This window comes from Ranitomeya variabilis, chromosome 3 (assembly GCF_051348905.1).
Source record: "Ranitomeya variabilis isolate aRanVar5 chromosome 3, aRanVar5.hap1, whole genome shotgun sequence".
Classification (NCBI taxonomy): domain Eukaryota; kingdom Metazoa; phylum Chordata; class Amphibia; order Anura; family Dendrobatidae; genus Ranitomeya; species Ranitomeya variabilis.
Window position 1 is genome coordinate 173,126,329 of NC_135234.1, and position 22,507 is coordinate 173,148,835.

General features: G+C 43.6%; 1 protein-coding gene across 2 annotated transcripts in view; it reads right to left on the bottom strand.

Moving 5' to 3' along the window:
• Window positions 1-22,507, bottom strand: part of LOC143815565 (mitochondrial glutamate carrier 1-like) — a 49,296-nt gene that overhangs the window by 23,657 nt on the left and 3,132 nt on the right. The window contains exon 2 of one of the 2 annotated variants that reach the window (XM_077294886.1): window positions 13,353-13,391. The exons of the other annotated variant lie outside the window; for it this stretch is intronic. The gene's annotated coding sequence lies outside the window, so the exon portion shown is untranslated. The remainder of the gene's footprint in view (window positions 1-13,352; window positions 13,392-22,507) is intronic. 2 annotated transcript variants of the gene reach the window in all.

The window sequence follows — 22,507 nt, forward strand, 5'->3', positions numbered from 1 at the left end:
AAAGATTGTGAAAATGAAGACGTAGAAAGGACTTTTCTGCACCTTCTGGTCCAGCGCCATCCTTTGTGTATCCAAGAAAATCAGACATTGTAAAAGTGAACAAAAATCAGATATAACTCAGGTGGAGCCGAGCACCATGACAGCCGCACATATTCTGACACAGAAGGAAACGGCCATTGCTAGTGAGCGCTTATGGGCAAGATGACAATTCACCCACTAGAAGGGACACATTGGTGATAGAAGGCCAGTGTAATAACCTACTATTGTTTGATTAGTTCATATTTTATAGTACGAGGATTTAACTACTGGACTATTCTTCTTAAACACTTCAGAAATTAAATGTTTAGTGATAGAATAGAAAAAAATTGTTCCATGTATAAATAGGTGGTACAAATATTGGTTCTTTTAATCTTGTTTTTAACATATAATTAGGATGAGACTGTATTTAGAAAATCCCACTTGAGGATATGATCACGTTTTTTCTTTTGGCTTGTTCAATGCATTCAGGTTGAAAATGCTGAGCAAGTTGTGTTATGATGATTAAGATGCATTTATTCTGGCACTTCGGTATTTGTTTTTTGCGTTTCTTTATTGTTACATATAAATGTTGAATGCAATAAGTTGTAATTTGAAAAGAAAAAGGGAAGAAACTCACACACATAAAATCAGATGAATCAAGGCTTAAAAAAAAAAAAAAATACAAATTTGATAGGTCCCAAGTTGAATCTCTGTACAAATATAAAAAAGGACATGAGTAACATACATGCATGTTTTCACAATTTTAAAACATACGTTTTTTTCAGAATTGAGCATCAAAATGTTTAATTTGATTTCACCAAAACAAAATATAAAGAAACATAGTCTTGTGACATATCAAATGAAAGCCGGTACCGTTCTGAGAAAAATGATGCCTCTCCCACCTCTATATCTTAATTCTAGCCCGAGATATGATAAAATATGTAAAGCCATACCAGGCCAAAATCCATGCTTTTTTAAAACTTTAAAAATCTGTAAAAAATTAACTGATGAAGAAAATAATTCTAAACTTTTAATTTGTAATTAACTAAAGTTGTACTTCATAAAAACAAAAAATAAAAAAAATCTAAAGACGTCAGGTAAAAAAAATATTCATATTTGGATCACTTGATATGGAATGACCCGCACGTGATCACAGCGGAGCTAAGCACGAGACCGCGGTGATCGGTGCGCCGTACTAGTACTGTGGCTGGCACAATTGCAGTTGCCGTACTAGTACGGCGCATGGCACGAAGGGTTAAGTTACTAAAGAAACATTTATCTTGTCACTTTTCAGGAAACTAAATGCGTACTAAACTAAGCAAATCACCATTCAATAATATTAGAGATGGATGAAATACAATAAGATACTGTATCCTAAGTGCATCACTAATGTAATTGTGTTGGCTAAAATCAGAGAGACTGGTTTGTGTGTCCTTCTCCTAATACCATATCAATGAATGGAATTTCTGTCAAATCCACCATGAATAGAGAGCACTGCAAAGTGCATGCGAGGACAAAAGAAGCTTGAGCGTCACCTAAATGTATAAAAGCAATGGAATAATCACAATAATAATAATAATCTTTATTTTTATATAGCGCTAACATATTCCGCAGCGCTTTACATTTTTGCACACATTATCATCACTGTCCCCGATGGGGCTCACAATCTAAATTCCCTATCAGTATCAATCCATTTAACGGGAAGTTGTCACCAGAAAAAAAATGCTATAATCCGGCAAATATGGGGTTCATCTGCAGGTTAACAGCGTTACTAACCTGCTCGGTGCCTGCATGAACTTTATACCCCATGGTGCGTCCTGGTTTCAGTCACGAGGGCAGCACCGGTTCAGTCACCGCTTTGAGTGCACAAAGCAGCAGCTGATACCACCCTGACGGACACGCTCTGCATTAGACCCGGCTGTCAGTCCCGGGGGCGTGGTTAGAGCCGCCATTCTGTATTCTCAACGCAATGACTCAACCCACGATGGCACCGCCCTCGTGACTGAAAGACGACTGCTGCCAGGGGAATAAAGTTAATTTTCTCCCCGCAGCGTTTGGCTAAGTGCAGATGCCGGGCAAGTTGGTAACACTATTGACCTGCTGTTTATCCCAATAGCTGCAGGTTAATAGCATTTTTTTCTGGTGACAGGTTCATTTAAGAGTAAGGCTATGTGCACACGTTCAGGAATTCTTGCAGAAAATTCCTGAGGAAAACCTGAAATTTTCTGCAAGAAATCTGCTAGAAAACCGCATGCGTTTTTTGCGCGTTTTTACCGCGTTTTTTTCCCAATGCATTTTAAGTGGGAAATCCGCAAAAAAAACGCAAAATTAATGAACATGCTGCGTTTTTTACCGCAATGCGTTTTTACCGCGGAAAAAAACGCATCATGTGTACAAAAAGTGCAGAATTCATTAAAAATGATGGGATGCATAATATAAGCAGATTATTTGCGGTTTTATAGCGTTTTTATAGGGAAAAAACGCTAAAAAACCGCGAATAATCTGCAACGTGTGAACACAGCCTAACATCTACTGAACCAGAAACCTAGCATAAGGGCTCGCTCACACTAGCGTACATTCTCATGTGAGAGAATCGGCCAGATTATGCTAATGACACTCAGATCTCAAACACTGATAGAGTTTGAGCCGTCATCTGATTCTCCCCCATAGTATAACATTGGACTGAGTGCCATCTGATAAAACACTGGATAGCACTGGGCCGTGTTATACGCTAGTGTGAGCGAGCCCTTATACACAGGCTTTTCTAGTGAACTTCTTGTTTCGGCCAGTAGCATAAGAAAGTGTTAGGGATGGGGCCTACCTATTCTTGTTGTGCCTGACGAGGTAGCTGATGGCGCACAAGCAGGGAGTAACTAAAGAGGCAGTTACGCATATGAGCAAACCCCTGCTCTGAACACAGGAGCCAGGTTACACTAGACTCTACATGTCTGAGATGAATATATCCTTTGAAGGGTTATTCCGAGAATCCTATTATTTTTCATAAAGCACAGTAAATACATACTTATTGCTAATATACAGACCAAGCCCAACATAATGTTTCTCCCTCTCATCCTTGTGTCTTTCTTCACCTCTATCTGCCCCTTAGTGTACCTAGTTTCAACTAGTAGAATGGGCAGTCCTATTTCCCAGTAGCACTTGCTTCTCCTCAGTGTTGTAAACCCTTCCTCTCTGGCCTGTGCCTCTGCCTATCCCCACCGTTCTGAGCCATCATCTAGCTAATCTAAGTGTAGAACTCAAGTTATGCCTTCATGTACTCTCCACTCATGCACTGTGCATGATCTAAGTAACTTCCCAGTGCCTGGTGACCCGAATGTCGCCATGACTACATCGGGTCACTATTGCAACGATCAGGTCCCCGTGATGATGTCGCAGAGTCTCCAATCCAAGGGCAGAGTCTTCCTTCACTCTGCTTTGTGGAAACCGATCCTGGCATTGAGAGCCGGGTGTCAGCTGTCAGTATCAGCTGATAATCATTGGCGATTGTCCGCACACTGCGCCCTGTGGGCGGGCGATTGCCATGACGTACATGTACTGCATCAGTCAGGATGTCCTTCCCAATCATGACGTACATGTACTACAAATGTCGGGAAGGGGCTAATCACCATATGAAGTTTTCTGCTAACCAAATTTCAGTGCACAGGGGCCAAGTCTTCCCCTGCCAGAGATTGCCGAGCCTCTCCGTCTGTCGCCGGCCATTGAATGACAAGTCACTGCTGAGATTTGAAACAGAGGAGGCCAAAGTCTAATCAGCAGAAAACGTCAAATGATGGCTAAAGAAGAAACAAAGTGTTACACCGCCTAACACTAACCTTTCCGGCCGGCGCACTCCCGACGCTTCTCCTCGCTCCTCTCCATCTGAATTCTCTGGTGCTCGTCCCTTCGGCGGTCCGCGCATGCGCAGACTCGCTCCTCCAATATGGTGGTGCCTGTCGGGTATTTCTTCCTTGCATCTTCCTTGGTAAGACGCCTTAGTGCCTATGGTCATCGCTAGTTTTGGCTGGCACTTCTTTAGGTTCCTTGGCTCCCTGTCTGTTCTCTTCGCTGTCTCTGCCGTCCCAGCCGGTCCTGTGTCTCTGCCGTCCCAGCCGGTCCTGTGTCTCTGCCGTCCCAGCCGGTCCTGTGTCTCTGCCGTCCCAGCCGGTCCTGTGTCTCTGCCGTCCCAGCCGGTCCTGTGTCTCTGCCGTCCCAGCCAGACGGTGGGGGACGCGAAGGTGAGTATGTACTGTTTGTTTTTTTACATTTTACACTGGTAACCAGGGTAAACATCGGGTTACTAAGCGCGGCCTTGTGCTTAGTAACCCGATATTTACCCTGGTTACCATTGTAAAACATCGCTGGTATCGTTGCTTTTGCTGTCAAACACAACGATACATGGCGATCTGACGACCAAATAAAGTTCTGAACTTTAACCAACGACCAGCGATATCACAGCAGGATCCTGATCGCTGCTGCCTGTCACACTCAACGATATCGCTAGCCAGGATGCTGCAACGTCACGGATCGCTAGCGATATCGTTTAGTGTGAAGGTACCTTTAGACTTAGGCCAGTGGACAATAGACTTGTGACCTCATCCCCACACACCTGGGGCTGGACACACCTCTTTTGGCTGGTCACATAAAAGGCACAAGACACATGTGCTCGGGCTCTCTTGCTGTGGCTGCATTGCCTGGAATCACCATGGATGGTGGATAAGTATACTCTGTATCCCCTTTTCTTACTAGGCCCTGTAACCTCATGCCTTAGGGTTAGTAAGCTATAGATTGGGAGGGCTGATATTGCATGTGTGATTTGGGTAAGCGGGCTGTTAATTGTGGTTTTTATATTGTGGTATAGTTGTGATATTACTGGATATTGTTATATTACTGCATACTGTAGTGATATTACTGTATTAGAGTTGTAGTATCTATCTATCTATCTATCTATCTATATATATATATATATATATATATATATATTCACCAGCTTGAGTACTAATATATATGTATGTTATATACTGCAGACTTGTGTGTGTGTAATAAATATCCTTTATTGATGCACGGTTTTGTCTCAGTTAGTGTATAGTATAAGGAATAGATAACGTTGTGGTATTATTAAGTGGATATTAATTATTAATAGCCAAGTTCGGCGTTAATAGTTAATATCGGACCTCAATAGAGGTGTAGGGAGGTTTTCCCCTTTTGGTAACTATAAGTTTAGTAAATGGTGGAGGAAAACCCTCTCCTTTTACAGGTTCTCTGTTGTCATGGATCCCAGCAACGGAAACCAGCTTCTTTTTGGCCAGAATGGTACAATCATCAGAACTGTTGCCTGGTCTTCTTGAAATTTTCTGAGTACCATCGGAATGAGTGCCAATGGAGGAAAAACATAAGAGTGGTTCGTCCCATGTTTGACTTAAGGCGTCGACTGCTTCCGGCATGTCCGAAGGATTGAGGGAATAGAATCTGGCCACCTTTGAATTTTTTCTTGTGGCAAATAAATCTATTTTGGGAGTCCCCCAACGGTGACACAATAGTTGGAAGATTTCTTGATTTAGTTCCCATTCTGTTGGACAGACTTTCCTCCTGCTCAGGTAATCGGCCAGGACATTCTGAGATCCTTCTAAGTGCACTGCTGTAATTGACAGAACTGTGTTCTCCGCCCAAATATCCTTTGTGCTAAAGGCCCCGTCTCACTAAGCGATTTACCAACGATCACGACCAGCGATATGACCTGGCCGTGATCGTTGGTAAGTCGCTGTGTGGTCGCTGGGGAGCTGTCACACAGACCGCTCTCCCCAGCGACCAACGATCAGGGGAACGACTTCGGCATCGTTGAAACTGTCTTCAACGATGCCGAAGTCCCCCTGCAGCACCCGGGTAACCAGGGTAAACATCGGGTTACTAAGCGCAGGGCCGCGCTTAGTAACCCGATGTTTACCCTGGTTACCAAAAAAAACAAACAGTACATACTCGCCTTTCGGTGTCCAGGTCCCTTGCCGTCTGCTTCCTGCTCTGACTGAGATCCGGCCGTACAGTGAGAGCAGAGCGCAGCGGTGACATCACCGCTGCGCTCTCGCTGTACGGCTGCTCAGTCAGAGCAGGAAGCAGACGGCAAGGGACCTGGACACCGAAAGGCGAGTATGTACTGTTTGTTTTTTTTTACATTTACGCTGGTAACCAGGGTAAACATCGGGTTACTAAGCGCGGCCCTGCGCTTAGTAACCCGATGTTTACCCTGGTTACCAGTGAAGACATCGCTGGATCGGTGTCACACACACCGATTCAGCGATGTCAGCGGGGCCTCAACGACCAAAAAAAGGTCCAGGCCATTCCGACACGACCAGCGATCTCACAGCAGGGGCCTGATCGCTGGTACGTGTCACACATAGCGAGATCGCTATGGAGGTCGCTGTTGCATCACAAAACTAGTGACTCAGCAGCGATCTCACTAGCGATCTCGCTATGTGAGACGGGGCCTTAACGCTTGAAGCGGTTTGTGTCTGGGACCTCCCTGGTGTTTTAGGAAGGATACTGCTGTCATGTTGTCTGTTAGGATCTTCACATGCTTGTTCTTTAGGCGAGAACGATTTCTTCTTAGAGCCTCCCAAACCGCGTAAAGCTCTCTGTAGTTTGACGATTTGTGGCTGATGTCTTCGGGCCACCTGCCTTGGACGAAAGTTCCTTCTAGATGTGCTCCCCATCCCCACTGACTGGCGTCTGTGGTGATCACCAAACAAGGGGTCAAGGTCCATGGAACACCTATTCTTAGGTTGCTGCATTGTGTCCACCACCGCAATGATCTCTTTACTGCCGTTGATAGTTAAATTATTCTGTCCAGAGACGACTGGCGACGATCCCATACCAAGAGAACCTGATCTTGTGTAAGATGGGCCCAAGCTCACTCAAGATTACTACAAGTGATACAAGCCGTCATTTTTCCCAAGATCTTCATGGCTGATCTTATAGTAACCCGATGCTTCAGGAATTCTATGATCAACTTTTTCATTGACTCCTGCTTTTCTCTTGGCAGAAAGGATGGTTTTGAGGTAGCATCCAGAAGAACTCCCAGGAATACCTTCCGAGACTCGGGCTTTAGGTGTGACTTTTCAATTTACGACCCAACCCAGGTGTTCCAACACTGTTATAATTCGATCTCTGTGTAGGAGTAAAGCGTCTTTTGCCTTGGCTACCAGGAAAAAAATCGTCCAAATAAGGAATTATTGTAATTCCTTAGTTTCTTAAGTATGCCACTACCTCTGCCACCAGCTTTGTAAATATTCTTGGTGCTGAGGAAAGGCCGAACGGGAGGCACTGAAACTGGAGGTGGCAGGTTTGGTCCGGAAATCTTACCGAAAACCTTAGAAGCTCCTGAGAAGTTGAATGGTTTGGGACCTGATAATACGCACTCTTCAGGTCGAGAGGTCACATTACAGAATTTTTGTCTATAAGGTGGATGGTTGACCTTATTGATTCCATTCTGAACCTCTTGTATTTGACGCATACGTTTAAAGGTTTTAGGTTTATTATCGTGCGTGTTTCTCCTGACAGTTTTGGGATTGAGAATAGGGAAGAGTAGTGACCTCTGCCTATTTCTGATGTGGGAACCCGTACTATGATCTGAGAGCTGAACAGCTTCTGAAGGTCTGAGAACATTGGAGAAATGTTTGCCACAATTGTCGGTGAGATATACGTTCTATCTTGTAGGCCTCGGATATTATATTGAGGACATATGCGTTCTTTGTGATCCACCTCCAGTTGTTCAAAAAAAGACTGAGCCTGCCCCCTATACCTATGGCGTCATTGTCTCCTAGGTCTAGAGCTTGACCCAAAAAGGGAATTTCTTCCCCTTCTGTTCTGAGCATAGGATCCTCTATAGGCATCTCTGCTGGATCTCCACTGTTCTCTATAGTCAGGTTGTTTGCGAGGTGGGGGTCTTTTCCGAAAGGGCTGAAATTTCTTAGGTTTATCCTCGGGAAAACCTTTTTTATTATCCGAAGCGAACTCTAAAATGTCATCTAATGCCTGTCCAAATACCCTGGATCCTGAAAAGGGGATGGCACATAACTTATTTTTAGAGGCATTATCTCCTGACCAAGATTTAAGTCATATAGCCCTACGGGTTGCATTAGATAAGGAACTCTTTCTGGCTGCAAATCTCACTAATTCCGCTGACGTATCAGCCATGAAGGCCGTGGCAGATTTTATGATGGGTAGGGAAGAAATTATATCAGCCCACATGGACCTGGCCACTGACGTGGCAGCTATGTTAGCCTTTATCAGGGCTGCTGATGTTTCCCAAGCTCGACGAAAGAATATCTGCCTTGCGGTCCATGGCATTTCTGAGGCTTGACGAATCCTCAAAGGGAATAGCTGTTTTCTTTGTAACCTTGGCCACAGGTACGTCGACTTTCGGGATCTCTTCCCATGTTTTGATATCCTCTGGGTCAAACGGTAGACGGCCTTTAAATTCTCGGGACATCACCCGTCTACGTTCTGCATCCTTCCATTCTTGCAGTATCATAAGTATGATGTGTTCGCTCACTGGGAACACCGTCTGTCTTTGAGAAGATCTCCAAACATCAAATCCTGTCTGGACTTTGGACGCGGCTCTTCCTTCATCTGCATCGTATTTCTCACCGCTTGAACTAATTCTTCTGTGTCTTCTACAGGAAAGAGAAACTTCCTTCCCTGATCCTGTTCTCCTAGAGGCAGCTCTCCTTCTTCCTGATCCGAACTCCTAAAGTCTGATTCTTCTTTAGAAGAAATATCCATATCCCCTTGTTCTGAATCCATTCGCGGTCTCTTGCGATTCGGACTTGGGCTGGAAGGATACTGCTGTGCCATGGTAGCTAACGAGCTTTGTACCTCCTCCCGAATTAGACTCCTCATCTCTGATAAGAATGTTGGTTGTTCCTCTCTTACAACTTTAGAGATACAGGATTTGCAAAGATCTTTCTTATATGCTTCTGGCAGCTTTACATGACATATGGAGCACAGTCTAGACTTTGCCAAGGCCTTGCCTGACTTTTCTGTCATTGGGAGGGGTGTCTGCGGGACCTCCTTATCCTAAGCATAAGAATGGGTACTGCTTAGCGTCTACAAGTATGTGAGTAGGTACATCTGCGCTATGTGCACTTACTCCTGCCTCCTCACTCCTGAGTTCCATATCCTCTGTTAAAAAAAACAATCAGGCCTGGGTAAATATGACATCCCCTGACAGAAGGATATAGCAGCACCGCTGCACTCACCCCTTGTCTCCGGCATTGCAGAACCTCTGCTCCAGTCCCTGCGCCACCTCGTGACTCTGGACTGAGTTACCACGGATCCCTGTGGTCGGAAGTCTGCGCGACTTAATTCAAATCTGGCGCCCGCCTTTCTCCCCGCTTGTGGAAAGATGGGCGGATATGCGCTGCTATTACAAGGATCGGCGCTCGATTATTATGCCTATTTCCGCATCCCACACCGTGGAACGCCTGCTAGGCCGCCGGCGTCACCGGATATTACGTCCGCTGACATCACCGGAAGTGACGCTTCGGCTACTATGACCACTTACTTCTACGCTGGTCGGCTGCCTCCGGAAGCGCTGACCCCTCCCACCCCCCCGGGAGGAAGCGGCTCACCCAGGAGCCCGTCCGCTCGACTGGTCTCTGGGCAGAGAGACTCCCACCAGGAAGTTTCTGCCCTGGGCTACAGACGAGGGGGAAAGATATTGGACCAGCCGCACGATCCCCCTGAGCCCTCCAGTCCGGTAAGCTTCTGCTGACTCTCATGTGTCCCTCCATTCAGGGACAGGAAAAACACTGAAGGAAAGGGGGCAGAGTGGGACCTTTTAACCTCTCGTGTTGTTTTTCCTGTCCCTGCAAGGAGGACGTCCTCCAGAGTGCTGTCAGGGGGACGTCCTGGAAAAGTTCATAAAAGTCCATGTTTTATGGGATGGCGGATGCACCGTTCATCTCTTAGGTACCAAACCACCGCTGCAAAGGAAAAACAACTGCTGCTGCAATGGTACAGATGTCAAATATGTCTGTGCACCTTGGCCATTGCAGAGCTCTGACTTCAGTGCTGCCCTTAGTCTCACATTATACATTGTTTGAGTCTCAAAATGACAAAATTAGAAATCACTAATTCACCAAAAGTACATTTTATAGCAACAAACGACTTCTTCACATTCGAGTACTTAGCGTCTATACATATCTGTACACTAGAAGAACGCAGGCAGGTTTTTCCCACGTCAGTGGAGTCGTGTGTATGTATTCTTCAGAGTGTAATCTATTCATTCACAGCTGAAGTTCTTGGAAAACTTGCATCATTCTGTGAAGGAACCATTGCCAAACACAGTGACGGCACACATCCAAACCATGACTCAGCATCTGCCAATTCATACTCTTACTCAGCGACATTAGACATTGTAGGAAATACAGAATATAGATCTGAGAGGAAGAAGCACCGGGTCTAATTCATCATTTTCATTTTTTTTGTCTTGTGACATTGATCGATTTTTTTTTTTGCACTTCATTTTTGTCTTTAACTTGAGTACAAAAAGTTGCATGTTCTGCTAAATTGTCGCAAAATGTACACAAAATTATTGGTGCACAGAAAGCCACTCTGAGGTGGTGAGTGAAGCATATTTGCAGAAAAATTTAGAGACTTAAAAAAAAGTTGCAACTGATGAATCACCTGAAAACCTCAAACTCTGGTCACAGTGACACAAAAAAAGCAAAGAGGTGAAACATGATTTTAAAAAGGTACAAATTAAAATAAGCTGCACATGAAAAACCACCAAAAGCTAGATTAAATTAAAAAAAAAAAAAAAACACGTGCACATGCAATAATGAATCGGGCCTGTAGTTTTCTCACTTTGTATGCCAATATGTTAATTCAAGTTATGCATTCTGCATTGCATGAATTGCCTATAATTTCATCCACTGGATGTTAGGGAGTCTGTCAGGTTTTTGTCATTGTGACCACTTCTTTATGGGATAAAATACATGTTACATTATTTTCCTGATAGGCAAAGTTTCCATCAAATATGGGAGCACATTAGATAAGTGGCGGCCAGTCAACATCTCTCCTCACGTCTCCATAGACATGAACGTTTGGCTCAGAGAAGCACATGTTTGCAGAAGAGGAGAATAAGCTACTGGTGGACTCCTCTAGTGGTAGCGTAGCTCCCCCCAAGCACAAAACCATCAGAAAGTCTAAATTTAGCTAGTCAAAGGAGAGTTGTGAGGCCCCTACATACATTAGCTGGGGTTTTTTGGGGATCTGGTCAATCATGGCAGTTTCTACCTTTCATATGTATCGGCAGCTAAGGCTACTTTCACACTAGCGTTAACTGCAATCCGCCACAATGCGTCGTTTTGCCAAAAAAACGCATCCTGCAAAAGTGCTTGCAGGATGCGTTTTTTCCCCATAGACTAACATTAAGTGACGTATTGCGACGGATTGACACACGTCGCAACCGTCGTGCGACGGTTGCGCCGTGTTGTGGCGGACCGTCGGGACCAAAAAACGCTACATGTAACGTTTTTTTGCTCACGACGGTCCGCTTTTTCCGACCGCGCATGCGCGGCCGGAACTCCACCCCCACCTCCCCGCACCTCACAATGGGGCAGCGGATGCGCTGGAAAAATGCATCCGCTGCCCCCGTTGTGCGGCGGAGACAACGCTAGCGTCGGGAACCTTGGCCCGACGCACCGCGACGGGCCGAGCCCGACGCTAGTGTGAAAGTAGCCTAAGGCAATAGGTGAAGAGGATGCAGGAGATGCAATGTACCACCGAATTGTGTGTGACTGCTAACTTTATGGAAACAGGGTGCAAAGTAAAAATGTAAATAAAAAAAAAAAAAAAAAAGGGTATGTGAACACGGTCAGTAATTGGCAGCGCTTTGGACGTAGCACATGTCCCCCGAGTCCAAAGCGCTGCTGGCTTTTCAATGCAGGTGACTCTGCATGTTTTCATTGAACCGTGCAAATTCACTGCGTCCAATACATTCTATGGGTGGGATATCTATATCAATTTATAGATGGACATGCTGCGGTCTCGAAAGACGCGCCACGTGTCTGTCTCCGCAAGTAATATAATATAATAATAATAATAATTTTATTTATATAGCGCCAACATATTCCGCAGCGCTTTACAACTTATAGAGGGGACTTATACAGACAACAGACATTACAGCATAACAGAAATCACAGTTCAAAACAGATACCAGGAGGAATGAGGGCCCTGCTGCTCGCAAGCTTACAATCTATGAGGAAAAGGGGAGACACAAGAGGTGGATGGTAACAATTGCTTTAGTTATTTGGACCAGCCATAGTGTAAGGCTCGGGTGTTCATGTAAAGCTGCATGAACCAGTTAACTGCCTAAGTATGTAACAGTACAGACACAGAGGCTATTAACTGCATAAAGTGTATGAGAACATGATGGAGGAACGTGATTATGTTGTTGTTTTTTATTAATAGGCCACACAGGGATAATTAGGTTAATGCGTTGAGGCGGTAGGCCAATCTGAACAAATGAGTTTTTAGTGCACGCTTAAAACTGTGGGGATTGGGGATTAATCGTATTAACCTAGGTAGTGCATTCCAAAGAATCGGCGCCGCACGTGTAAAGTCTTGGAGACGGGAGTGGGAGGTTCTGATTATTGAGGATGCTAACCTGAGGTCATTAGCAGAGCGGAGGGCACGGGTAGGTTGGTAGACTGAGACCAGAGAGGAGATGTAGGGTGGTGCTGAGCCATGGAGTGCTTTGTGGATGAGGGTAGTAGTTTTGTACTGGATTCTGGATTGGATGGGTAGCCAGTGTAATGACTGGCACAAGGTAGAGGCATCGGTGTAACGGTTGGCGAGGAATATGATCCTGGCAGCAGCATTCAGGACAGATTGGAGCGGGGAGAGTCTGGTAAAAGGTAGGCCAATTAGTAGAGAGTTACAATAGTCCAGACGAGAATGAATAAGTGAGACAGTAAGAGTTTTTGCAGAGTCGAAAGTAAGAAAAGGGCGAATTCTGGAAATGTTTTTGAGATGCAGATAAGAAGAGCGAGCCAGTGATCGGATGTGGGGGGTGAATGAAAGCTCGGAATCAAGGATGACTCCAAGGCAGCGGGCATGTTGCTTTGGAGTAATGGTGGAACCGCACACAGAGATGGCAATGTCGGGCAAAGGTAGGTTTGTAGAGTAAGCCGCGAGCGTCGGTGCACACATAGTGGAGATGAGATTTCTTGAAATCGCATCCACTACGCTGTAACTTATGGACGCTGCGGGTTAGAGGCTGCAGATGTATGGAGCGTCCAACACACAGCGTTTACTGACCATGGGAACATACTTCTTACCAGTAGTTGTTTAGCTGTCAGTTAGTCTTCCACACAGCCCTAATGGAAACAGACAATGATTATTATTATAGAAACATAATTGTAAGGCTCTGTTCACATTTATGTTATCGCCTCCATTACAAAACGGAAATCATGGCATGATGCCTGATCAGTCACACTATGAGCCATTACAATGGCGGAATGCCAAGGAGTCTACAGTGATACGAGATTGTCTTAATTGTCTGTACATTCAACTTGACCCCGAAGCCTGTTTTCACCTTCATGACCAGGTCAATGTTTTAATTTCTGACCACTGTCACTTTATGAGGTAACAAATCTGGAACGCTTCAACGGATCCCACTGATCCAGAGACTGTTTGTTTTGTGACAAGTTGTACTTCATGATAGCGGAGAAATCAGTTTGATATGACTTGTGTTTATTTCTGAAAATGTTCTAACTTGTAATTCTTATGCCCTTGTCACACAAAATAGTTAATAAACAACATTTTACACGTCTACTTTACATCAGAACAATGTTTGAAACATTTTTTTTTCATTAGAAAGTTTAAAGTGTTAAAAATTGATAAGCAATTGCTCATTTTTACAACAAAATTTACAAAGCAGAGTGGTTTTTTAGGACCATATCACGTTTGAAGTGACTTTGAAGGGCCTACATGACAGAAAATACCTAAAAGTGACACTATTTGAAAAAAAAACACTGCACCCCTCAAAGTACTCAAAAACTACATTCAGTAAGTTTTTTCTAACCCTTTAGGTGCTTCACAGGAATTAAAGGAATGTGGAATGAAAAAAAAAAAACTAACATTAACATTGATTTTTCTCACAAAAATGTTCATTTAACCCAAATTTTCCATTTTCACAATGGGTAAAAGGAAAAACATGAACCATACAACTGGTTGTGTATTTCTCCTGAGTACACAAATACCGCATATGTGGTGGAAAGCTACTGTATAGGTGGACAGCAGGGCTCGGAAAGGAAGGAGTGCCACTTGAATTTTAGACTGAAAATTGTGTGAACCATGTGGCCAATATTGCCTTGCGCAGGCGTGTACTCCAGAGGACAGAGAATGAACTTCAATCCAATATTGAGGCCAGCATGCAGCCAGCGGGTAAGGAAAGGGTGAATCAAACACCCGAAAACCCCATATGACCCAAAACTGGTCCCGCCAAATTCAGGTGACAGGTTCCCTTTAAAAAGCACTTTGTAACTCTGGATTTGGTGTGCGGCCTCAACTTTTTTGGATAAGTATTTACTGGTATGTACCTATGATTAGTCTGCACCCTACCTCTTAACTGTGCTGTTTTTTCTATTTTTATAAAGAAACGCCAGTTTCTATAAAAAAAAAAAACGGCATTTTTTTCCATGAATTAACCCCTTAATATAACACCTACAGCTCCCAAATTTTGAATACACACTGCTAACATTATTAGGGAGGGACATATAAAAATATAACGGATATGCAATGGTTTACAGTATGTAAAGCATGTCTCATATCCTGTCTGGTTCGGTAAGGATTTAGCAAAAGCTGACAATTGAATTACTGGCTATTCTGCTATATATTATATATACACTGTATATATGTTTTCACAAATATTTGGTCCATTTTGCAAGCCAGCGAGAAAATCTCACCATATGGATGTCATACAGATGACACACGGATACTTTCTGGAGAAAAAAAAAATTGCATCCTCGCATTGCAAACGGATCACTGTTCATGATACATTTGTGCGATTCTCATCTGTGGAAAACGGACCGATTTTTTTAGAGGCTGTGCGTGACTCCAGCCTTAGTGCTACACTGACAGAAGACTCTATGACCATGTTGTGAACCTGATCTAACAGGCTTTCCGTAGACTGGCGATAGTCATGACGACCTCAGGTCAACACACCAAGGATCGAACACTCTTGATGTCACGGGAGGGGGGGGCGCCGATCTGACAGGAGAAGGAGCCCCTCCCCCAGCCACCGAAATGATGCGATCTATATCCATCTCATTTTACAGGCTGCAGTAAATTTGAATGGCGTCATTCATTACTGTTTACATCTTTGCAATGAGAATGGTTAGTGGGCTTTTCCGATTCTTCCCGAGCCTCCACTGTAATCTAACCCTGGTGTATTATGGCTGTCTGGTTACTGTATCCCAAACGGCTTACCAGCTACATACAGTCATGGCCAAAAGTATTCACACCCCTGCAATTCTTTCAGATAATACGCAGTTTCTTCCTGAAAATGATTGCAAACACAAATTCTTTGGTATTATTATCTTCATTTAATTTGTCTTAAATGAAATAACACAAAAAGAATTGTCCTAAAGCCAAATTGGATATAATTCCACACCAAACATAAAAAAGGGGGTGGACAAAAGTATTGGCACGGTTTGAAAAATCATGTGATGCTTCTCTAATTTGTGTAATTAACAGCAATTTGTGTAATTACCTGAGGCACCTAACAGGTGTTGGCAATAACTAAATCACACTTGCAGCCAGTTGACATGGATTAAATTTGACTCAACCTCTGTCCTGTGTCCTTGTGTGTACCACATTGAGCATGGAGAAAAGAAAGAAGACCAAAGAACTGTCTGAGGACTTGAGAAACCAAATTGTGAGGAAGCAAGAGCAATCTCAAGGCTACAAGTCCATCTCCAAAGACCTGAATGTTCCTGTGTCTACCGTGCGCAGTGTCATCAAGAAGTATAAAGCCCATGGCACTGTGGCTAACCTCCCTAGATGTGGACGGAAAAGAAAAACTGACAAGAGATTTCAACGCAAGATTGTACAGATGTTGGATAAAGAACCTCAACTAACATCCAAACAAGTTCAAGCTGCCCTGCAGTCCGAGGGTACAACAGTGTCAACCCGTACTATCCGTCGGCGTCTGAATGAAAAGGACTGTGTGGTAGGAGACCCAGGAAGACCCCACTTCTTACACCGAAAAAAGAAAAAAGCCAGGCTGGAGTTTGCCAAAACTTACCTGAAAAAGCCTAAAACATTTTGGAAGAATGTTCTCTGGTCAGATGAGACATAAGTAGAGCTTTTTGGGCAAAGGCATCAACAGAGTTTACAGGAGAAAAAAAGAGGCATTCAAAGAAAAGAACATGGTCCCTACAGTCAAACATGGCGGAGGTTCCCTGATGTTTTGGGGTTGCTTTGCTGCCTCTGGCACTGGACTGCTTGACCGTGTGCATGGCATTATGAAATCTGAAGACTACCAACAAATTTTGCAGCATAATGTAGGGCCCAGTGTGAGAAAGCTGGGTCTCCCTCAGAGGTCATGGGTCTTCCAGCAGGACAATGACCAAAAACACTTCAAAAAGCACTAGAAAATGGTTTGAGAGACAGCACTGGAGACTTCTAAGGTGGCCAGCAATGAGTCTAGACCTGAATCCCATAGAACACCTGTGGAGAGATCTAAAAATGGCAGTTTGGAGAAGGCACCCTTCAAATATCAGGGACCTGGAGCAGTTTGCCAAAGAAGAATGCTCTAAAATTCCAGCAGAGCATTGTAGGAAACTCATTGATGGTTACCGGAAGCGGTTGGTCGCAGTTATTTTGGCTAAAGGTTGTGCAACCAAGTATTAGGCTGAGGGTGCCAATACTTTTGTCTGGCCCATTTTTGACGTTTTGTGTGAAATGATCAATGTTTTGCTTTTTGCTTCATTCTCTTTTGTGTTTTTTCATTTAAGACAAATTAAATGAAGATAATAATACCAAAGAATTTGTGTTTGCAATAATTTTCAGGAAGAAACTGAGTTATCTGACAGAATTTCAGGGGTGTGAAAACTTTTGGCCATGACTGTATACTCCTTGGGAAGTTACATGGCACATTGCCAAGAGCGCATACGTCAGGTCCTAGTCACATGTTTGTATATAGACGTCACCATGTGTAATATTTGCAGTGCTTATCCACATGGAGACTGCCTGTGGTGTATAGTAATGGAGCCTGGAGGAGATGCTGGCCTTGGGACATCATCATGAGCAATTCTCTGTAGGAAAAATGTTAACGTGTACTTCATATGTGTCAATGGAATTGGTAAATTCTATGAAAACACAGCAAAAAATGAGAGTGTGATCGAGCCCCAAAGCATAATGCGAGATAAAAAGAAGCTGATATCTGGGTATTCGAGGCTCTCCAACCCTTGAGGTAGAGAACAGGAGAAAAGCAGGAGTAATTATTTTTTAGGTCATGTTCGTAGCAGAAACCCTGAGGACCTGATTCATCAAGCAGTTTATGCCAGTTTTCTGACGTAAAGCTGCTTGAAATGTCACAAAAAAAAAAAAAAAAAGGGGAAAAAGGTCAGAGAGGCCCGGCGCCTGCGCACTGCAGTACTTTGCTCTGCCCTCAACAGGGCAGACAACGTACTGTACACCGGAATCGCAGCGTGAAGACAAGAAGAGGACGTCATCGTAAGAAGATGGGAGGCCCCGGACTGGACCGCGATGCCCAGAACAGAACCGGGACCGCCCCTGGATGAGTATAATCTAACCTCTTTTTCTCATCTTTCAGGATACATCGGGGGCTTATCTACAGCATTACAGAATGCTGTAGATAAGCCCCTGATGCCGGTGTGCTTAGCTCACCTTCGATTTTGGGGGTGACAGGTTCCCTTTAAGGATATGAAGATCTTCAGGGAGTTTTTTTTTTTTTTTAACTTAAAAAGTGTGTGGGTGTTTGAAGGGTGAGCTTCTTATTATCAACTACACTTTCCCTGTGGGATTGATGTCATTTGTGTTCCCAATCTCCATTATGATATGGTCATAACCAGTGATCTATAATCTGATCTACACTTTAGTTATGGCTGGGGCCTTTTACTATTAGGGTTCCTGTGGTGGGTCACCCACCAACTTGTGTTTTTGTCTGTACGCTGGATTTTTTTGTATGTCATTTTTCTTTTTCATTCAATAAAGTTTTAAAAGTTACTTTAAATTCATTATTGTTTTGACTTTATTCCTGGCACATACAGTGGGGCAAAAAAGTATTTAGTCAGTCAGCAATAGTGCAAGTTCCACCACTTAAAAAGATGAGAGACGTCTGTAATTTACATCATCGGTAGACCTCAACTATGGGAGACAAACTGAGAAAAAAAAAATCCAGAAAATCACATTGTTTTTTTATCATTTTATTTGCATTTTATGGTGGAAAATAAGTATTTGGTCAGAAACAAAATTTAATCTCAATACTTTGTAATCTATCCTTTGTTGGCAATGACAGAGGTCAAACGTTTTCTGTAAGTCTTCACAACGTTGCCACACACTGTTGTTGGTATTTTGGCCCATTCCTCCATGCAGATCTCCTCTAGAGCAGTGATGTTTTCGGCTTTTCGCTTGGCAACACGGACTTTCAACTCCCTCCAAAGGTTTTCTATAGGGTTGAGATCTGGAGACTGGTTAGGCCACTCCAGGACCTTGAAATGCTTCTTACGAAGCCACTCCTTCGTTGCCCTGGCGGTGTGCTTTGGATCATTGTCATGTTGAAAGACCCAGCCACGTTTCATCTTCAATGCCCTTGCTGATGGAAGGAGGTTTGCACTCAAAATCTCACGAAACATGGCCCCATTCATTCTTTCATGTACCCGGATCAGTCGTCCTGGCCCCTTTGCAGAGAAACAGCCCCAAAGCATGATGTTTCCACCACCATGCTTTACAGTAGGTATGGTGTTTGATGGATGCAACTCAGTATTCTTTTTCCTCCAAACACGAAAAGTTGTGTTTCTACCAAACAGTTCCAGTTTGGTTTCATCAGACCATAGGACATTCTCCCAAAACTCCTCTGGATCATCCAAATGCTCTCTAGCAAACTTCAGACGGGCCCGGACATGTACTGGCTTAAGCAGTGGGACACGTCTGGCACTGCAGGATCTGAGTCCATGGTGGCGTAGTGTGTTACTTATGGTAGGCCTTGTTACATTGGTCCCAGCTCTCTGCAGTTCATTCACTAGGTCCCCCCGCGTGGTTCTGGGATTTTTGCTCACCGTTCTTGTGATCATTCTGACCCCACGGGGTGGGATTTTGCGTGGAGCCCCAGATCGAGGGAGATTATCAGTGGTCTTGTATGTCTTCCATTTTCTAATTATTGCTCCCACTGTTGATTTCTTCACTCCAAGCTGGTTGGCTATTGCAGATTCAGTCTTCCCAGCCTGGTGCAGGGCTACAATTTTGTTTCTGGTGTCCTTTGACAGCTCTTTGGTCTTCACCATAGTGGAGTTTGGAGTCAGACTGTTTGAGGGTGTGCACAGGTGTCTTTTTATACTGATAACAAGTTTAAACAGGTGCCATCACTACAGGTAATGAGTGGAGAAAAGAGGAGACTCTTAAAGAAGAAGTTACAGGTCTGTGAGAGCCAGAAATCTTGATTGTTTGTTTCTGACCAAATACTTATTTTCCACCATAAAATGCGAATAAAATGATAAAAAAAACAGACAATGTGATTTTCTGGATTTTGTTTTCTCAGTTTGTCTCCCATAGTTGAGGTCTACCTATGATGTAAATTACAGACGCCTCTCATCTTTTTAAGTGGTGGAACTTGCACTATTGCTGACTGACTAAATACTTTTTTGCCCCACTGTATCTTGCATTGGTTTTCTTTAACATGAACCTGTCAGAATGAAAATGCAGTGCAATCTGCGGACCCCATGTTATAGACTTGGGGAAGCGGAGCAGATTCATAGAGATTTTGTAGGAAAAGATTCGGTAGAACTCGTGTAAGGCTACTTTCACACTAGCGTCGCTTGACGGACGTCAAAATGCGTCGTTTTGAAGAAAAAACGCATCCTGCAAAGTTGCCCGCAGGATGCGTTTTTTCTCCATAGACTTGCATTAGCGACGCATTGCGACGTATGGCCACGTCACATCCGTCGTGCGACGGATGCGTCGTGTTTTTGGCGGCCACGACACACAAAAAAAACGTTCAATGCAACTTTTTTTGTGCGTCAGGTCCGCCATTTTCGACCGCGCATGCGCGGACGAAACTCCGCCCCTCCTCCCCAGAGCTCACAATGGGCAGCGGATGCGTTGTAAAACTGCTTCCGCTGCCCACGTTGTGCTACATTAACACACTGTCAGTCGGTACGTCAGGCCGACGGTTTGCGACGGCCCGTACCGACGGACTAGTGTGAAAGTAGCCTTAGTCATCTAAATCTCAGCTCTTTATGGGACTGTCAGTCTAGTGGGTGGTCTGATCAGTGACTGACAGCTTTCTATGTACAAGTGCGCATAAAGAGACAGCTGTCAGTCACTGACAGGACCGACCACTGGATCGAAAATCCCAGGAAGAACAGTCAAAGCTATCCAGCAATCTGCTCAGCTTCTCTGACTCTATAACATGGGGCCTGCAGATTGGACGGCTTTTATCCGGACACCATGATACATAGGCCAGACTGCGTCCACAATGCATCCATCTGCCTTATTATAGGGAATCTTCCGTTGGGGGTTCCGTGACTCTGTCTGAATGACATATTTCAAAGATTTGGAGATTTACATGGAAAGCCCTGCCTCTTTGGGAGGCAGCATGAACAAATCAACAGCAGGTGAAGAATTGGTTTTACTTTTTTTTCTTTTTTACACTGTTCCTTGTGCGGTATAAGCAATTACATGACTTTATTCTTCGGGTTGGTGCAATGACAGCGATACCAGATTTATATACTTTTTTTCCTGTTTGGCTGCTGTCACACACTAAAAAAGAAAAAGCTTTTTTTTTTTTTTCTTTATAAAAGTTTTTGTATTGCCATATTTGAGAGCTATACTTTTTTTCATAGCTCTGCCAAGAGTTATGTGAGGTCTAGTTTTCTGCGAGATGAGTTTTCGTTGCTACTATTTTCGGTCACAGAACGTTTTTTGATCGCTTTCCATTCCGATATTTGGGAAACAGAATGAACAAAAACCAGCAATTCAGGAATTGTATTTTTGGGTTTTTTTTATGCCGCTCTGCATGTAGTTAATTTCATAAGGCAGCTTTATTCTTCGGGTCAGTATGATTACAGCGATACCTCATTTATATCTTTTTTATGTTTTGGCACTTTTACACAATAAAAACTATTTTTTAGAAAAAAAAATATATTTTTGCATCTCTTTATTCGGAGAGCTATAACTTTTGTATTTTTCCTCTGATGGAGCTGTATGATGGCTTGTTTTTTTGCAGGACGAGATGATGTTTTCAGATATACCATTTTTATTTACATTTGTCTTTTTGATTGCATTTTATTCTATTTTTTATTCGGTGTTATGAAAAGGGATTATTCTAGTGTGACAGTTTTATAGGTTGGGTCACTCCGGACACAGCAATACCAAATGTGTAGTTTTTTTGTTTTACATAAAAATACGTATTTATGGGTATAATATTTTTTTTATTTTTTACTTTCTTACTTAGTCCCACTATGGGACTAACTTTTAGCAGTCTGATCGTTGGTATAATGCATTGAAATGCTTTATATCTGTCAGTGCTACACTGACAGAAGACTTTTAGACCATGCTCTGAACCTGGTCTAACAGGATTTCCGTAGCCTGGCGACCCGGATGTAGTCGGATCTCAGGTCACCATGACAACAATGGAACGCACTTGATGATAACGCAGGGGGCGCCGATCTGACAGGAAGAGCCCCTCCCCCAGCCTCCGAAATGATGTGATCGATATCCATCGCACTTTACAGGCTGCAGTAAATTTGAATGGTGCCATTCATCATTACTGTTTACATCTTTGCAATGAGAATGGTTAGTGGGCTTTTCCGATTCTTCCCGAGCATCCACTGTAATCTAACCCTGGTGTATTATGGCTGTCTGGTTACTGTATCCCAAACAGCTTAACAGCTCTATATACTCCTCGGGAAGTTACATGGCACATTGCTAAGAGCGCATACATCAGGTCCCTGTCACATGTTTGTATATAGACATCACCATGTGCAATATTTGCTTATCCAAAGCAATATGACAGGCACATGGAGACTGCCTGTGGTGTATAGTAATGGAGCCTGGAGGAGATGCTGGCCTTGGGACATCATCATGAGGAATTTTCTGTGGGAAAAATGTTAACGTGTATTTCATGTGTCAATGGAATTGGTAGATTCTATGAAAACGCAGCAAAAAAATGCTACGTGTCCAGAGAGTGTGATCGAGCCCCAAAGCATAATGCGAGATAAAAAGAAGCCAATATCTGGGTATTGGAGAA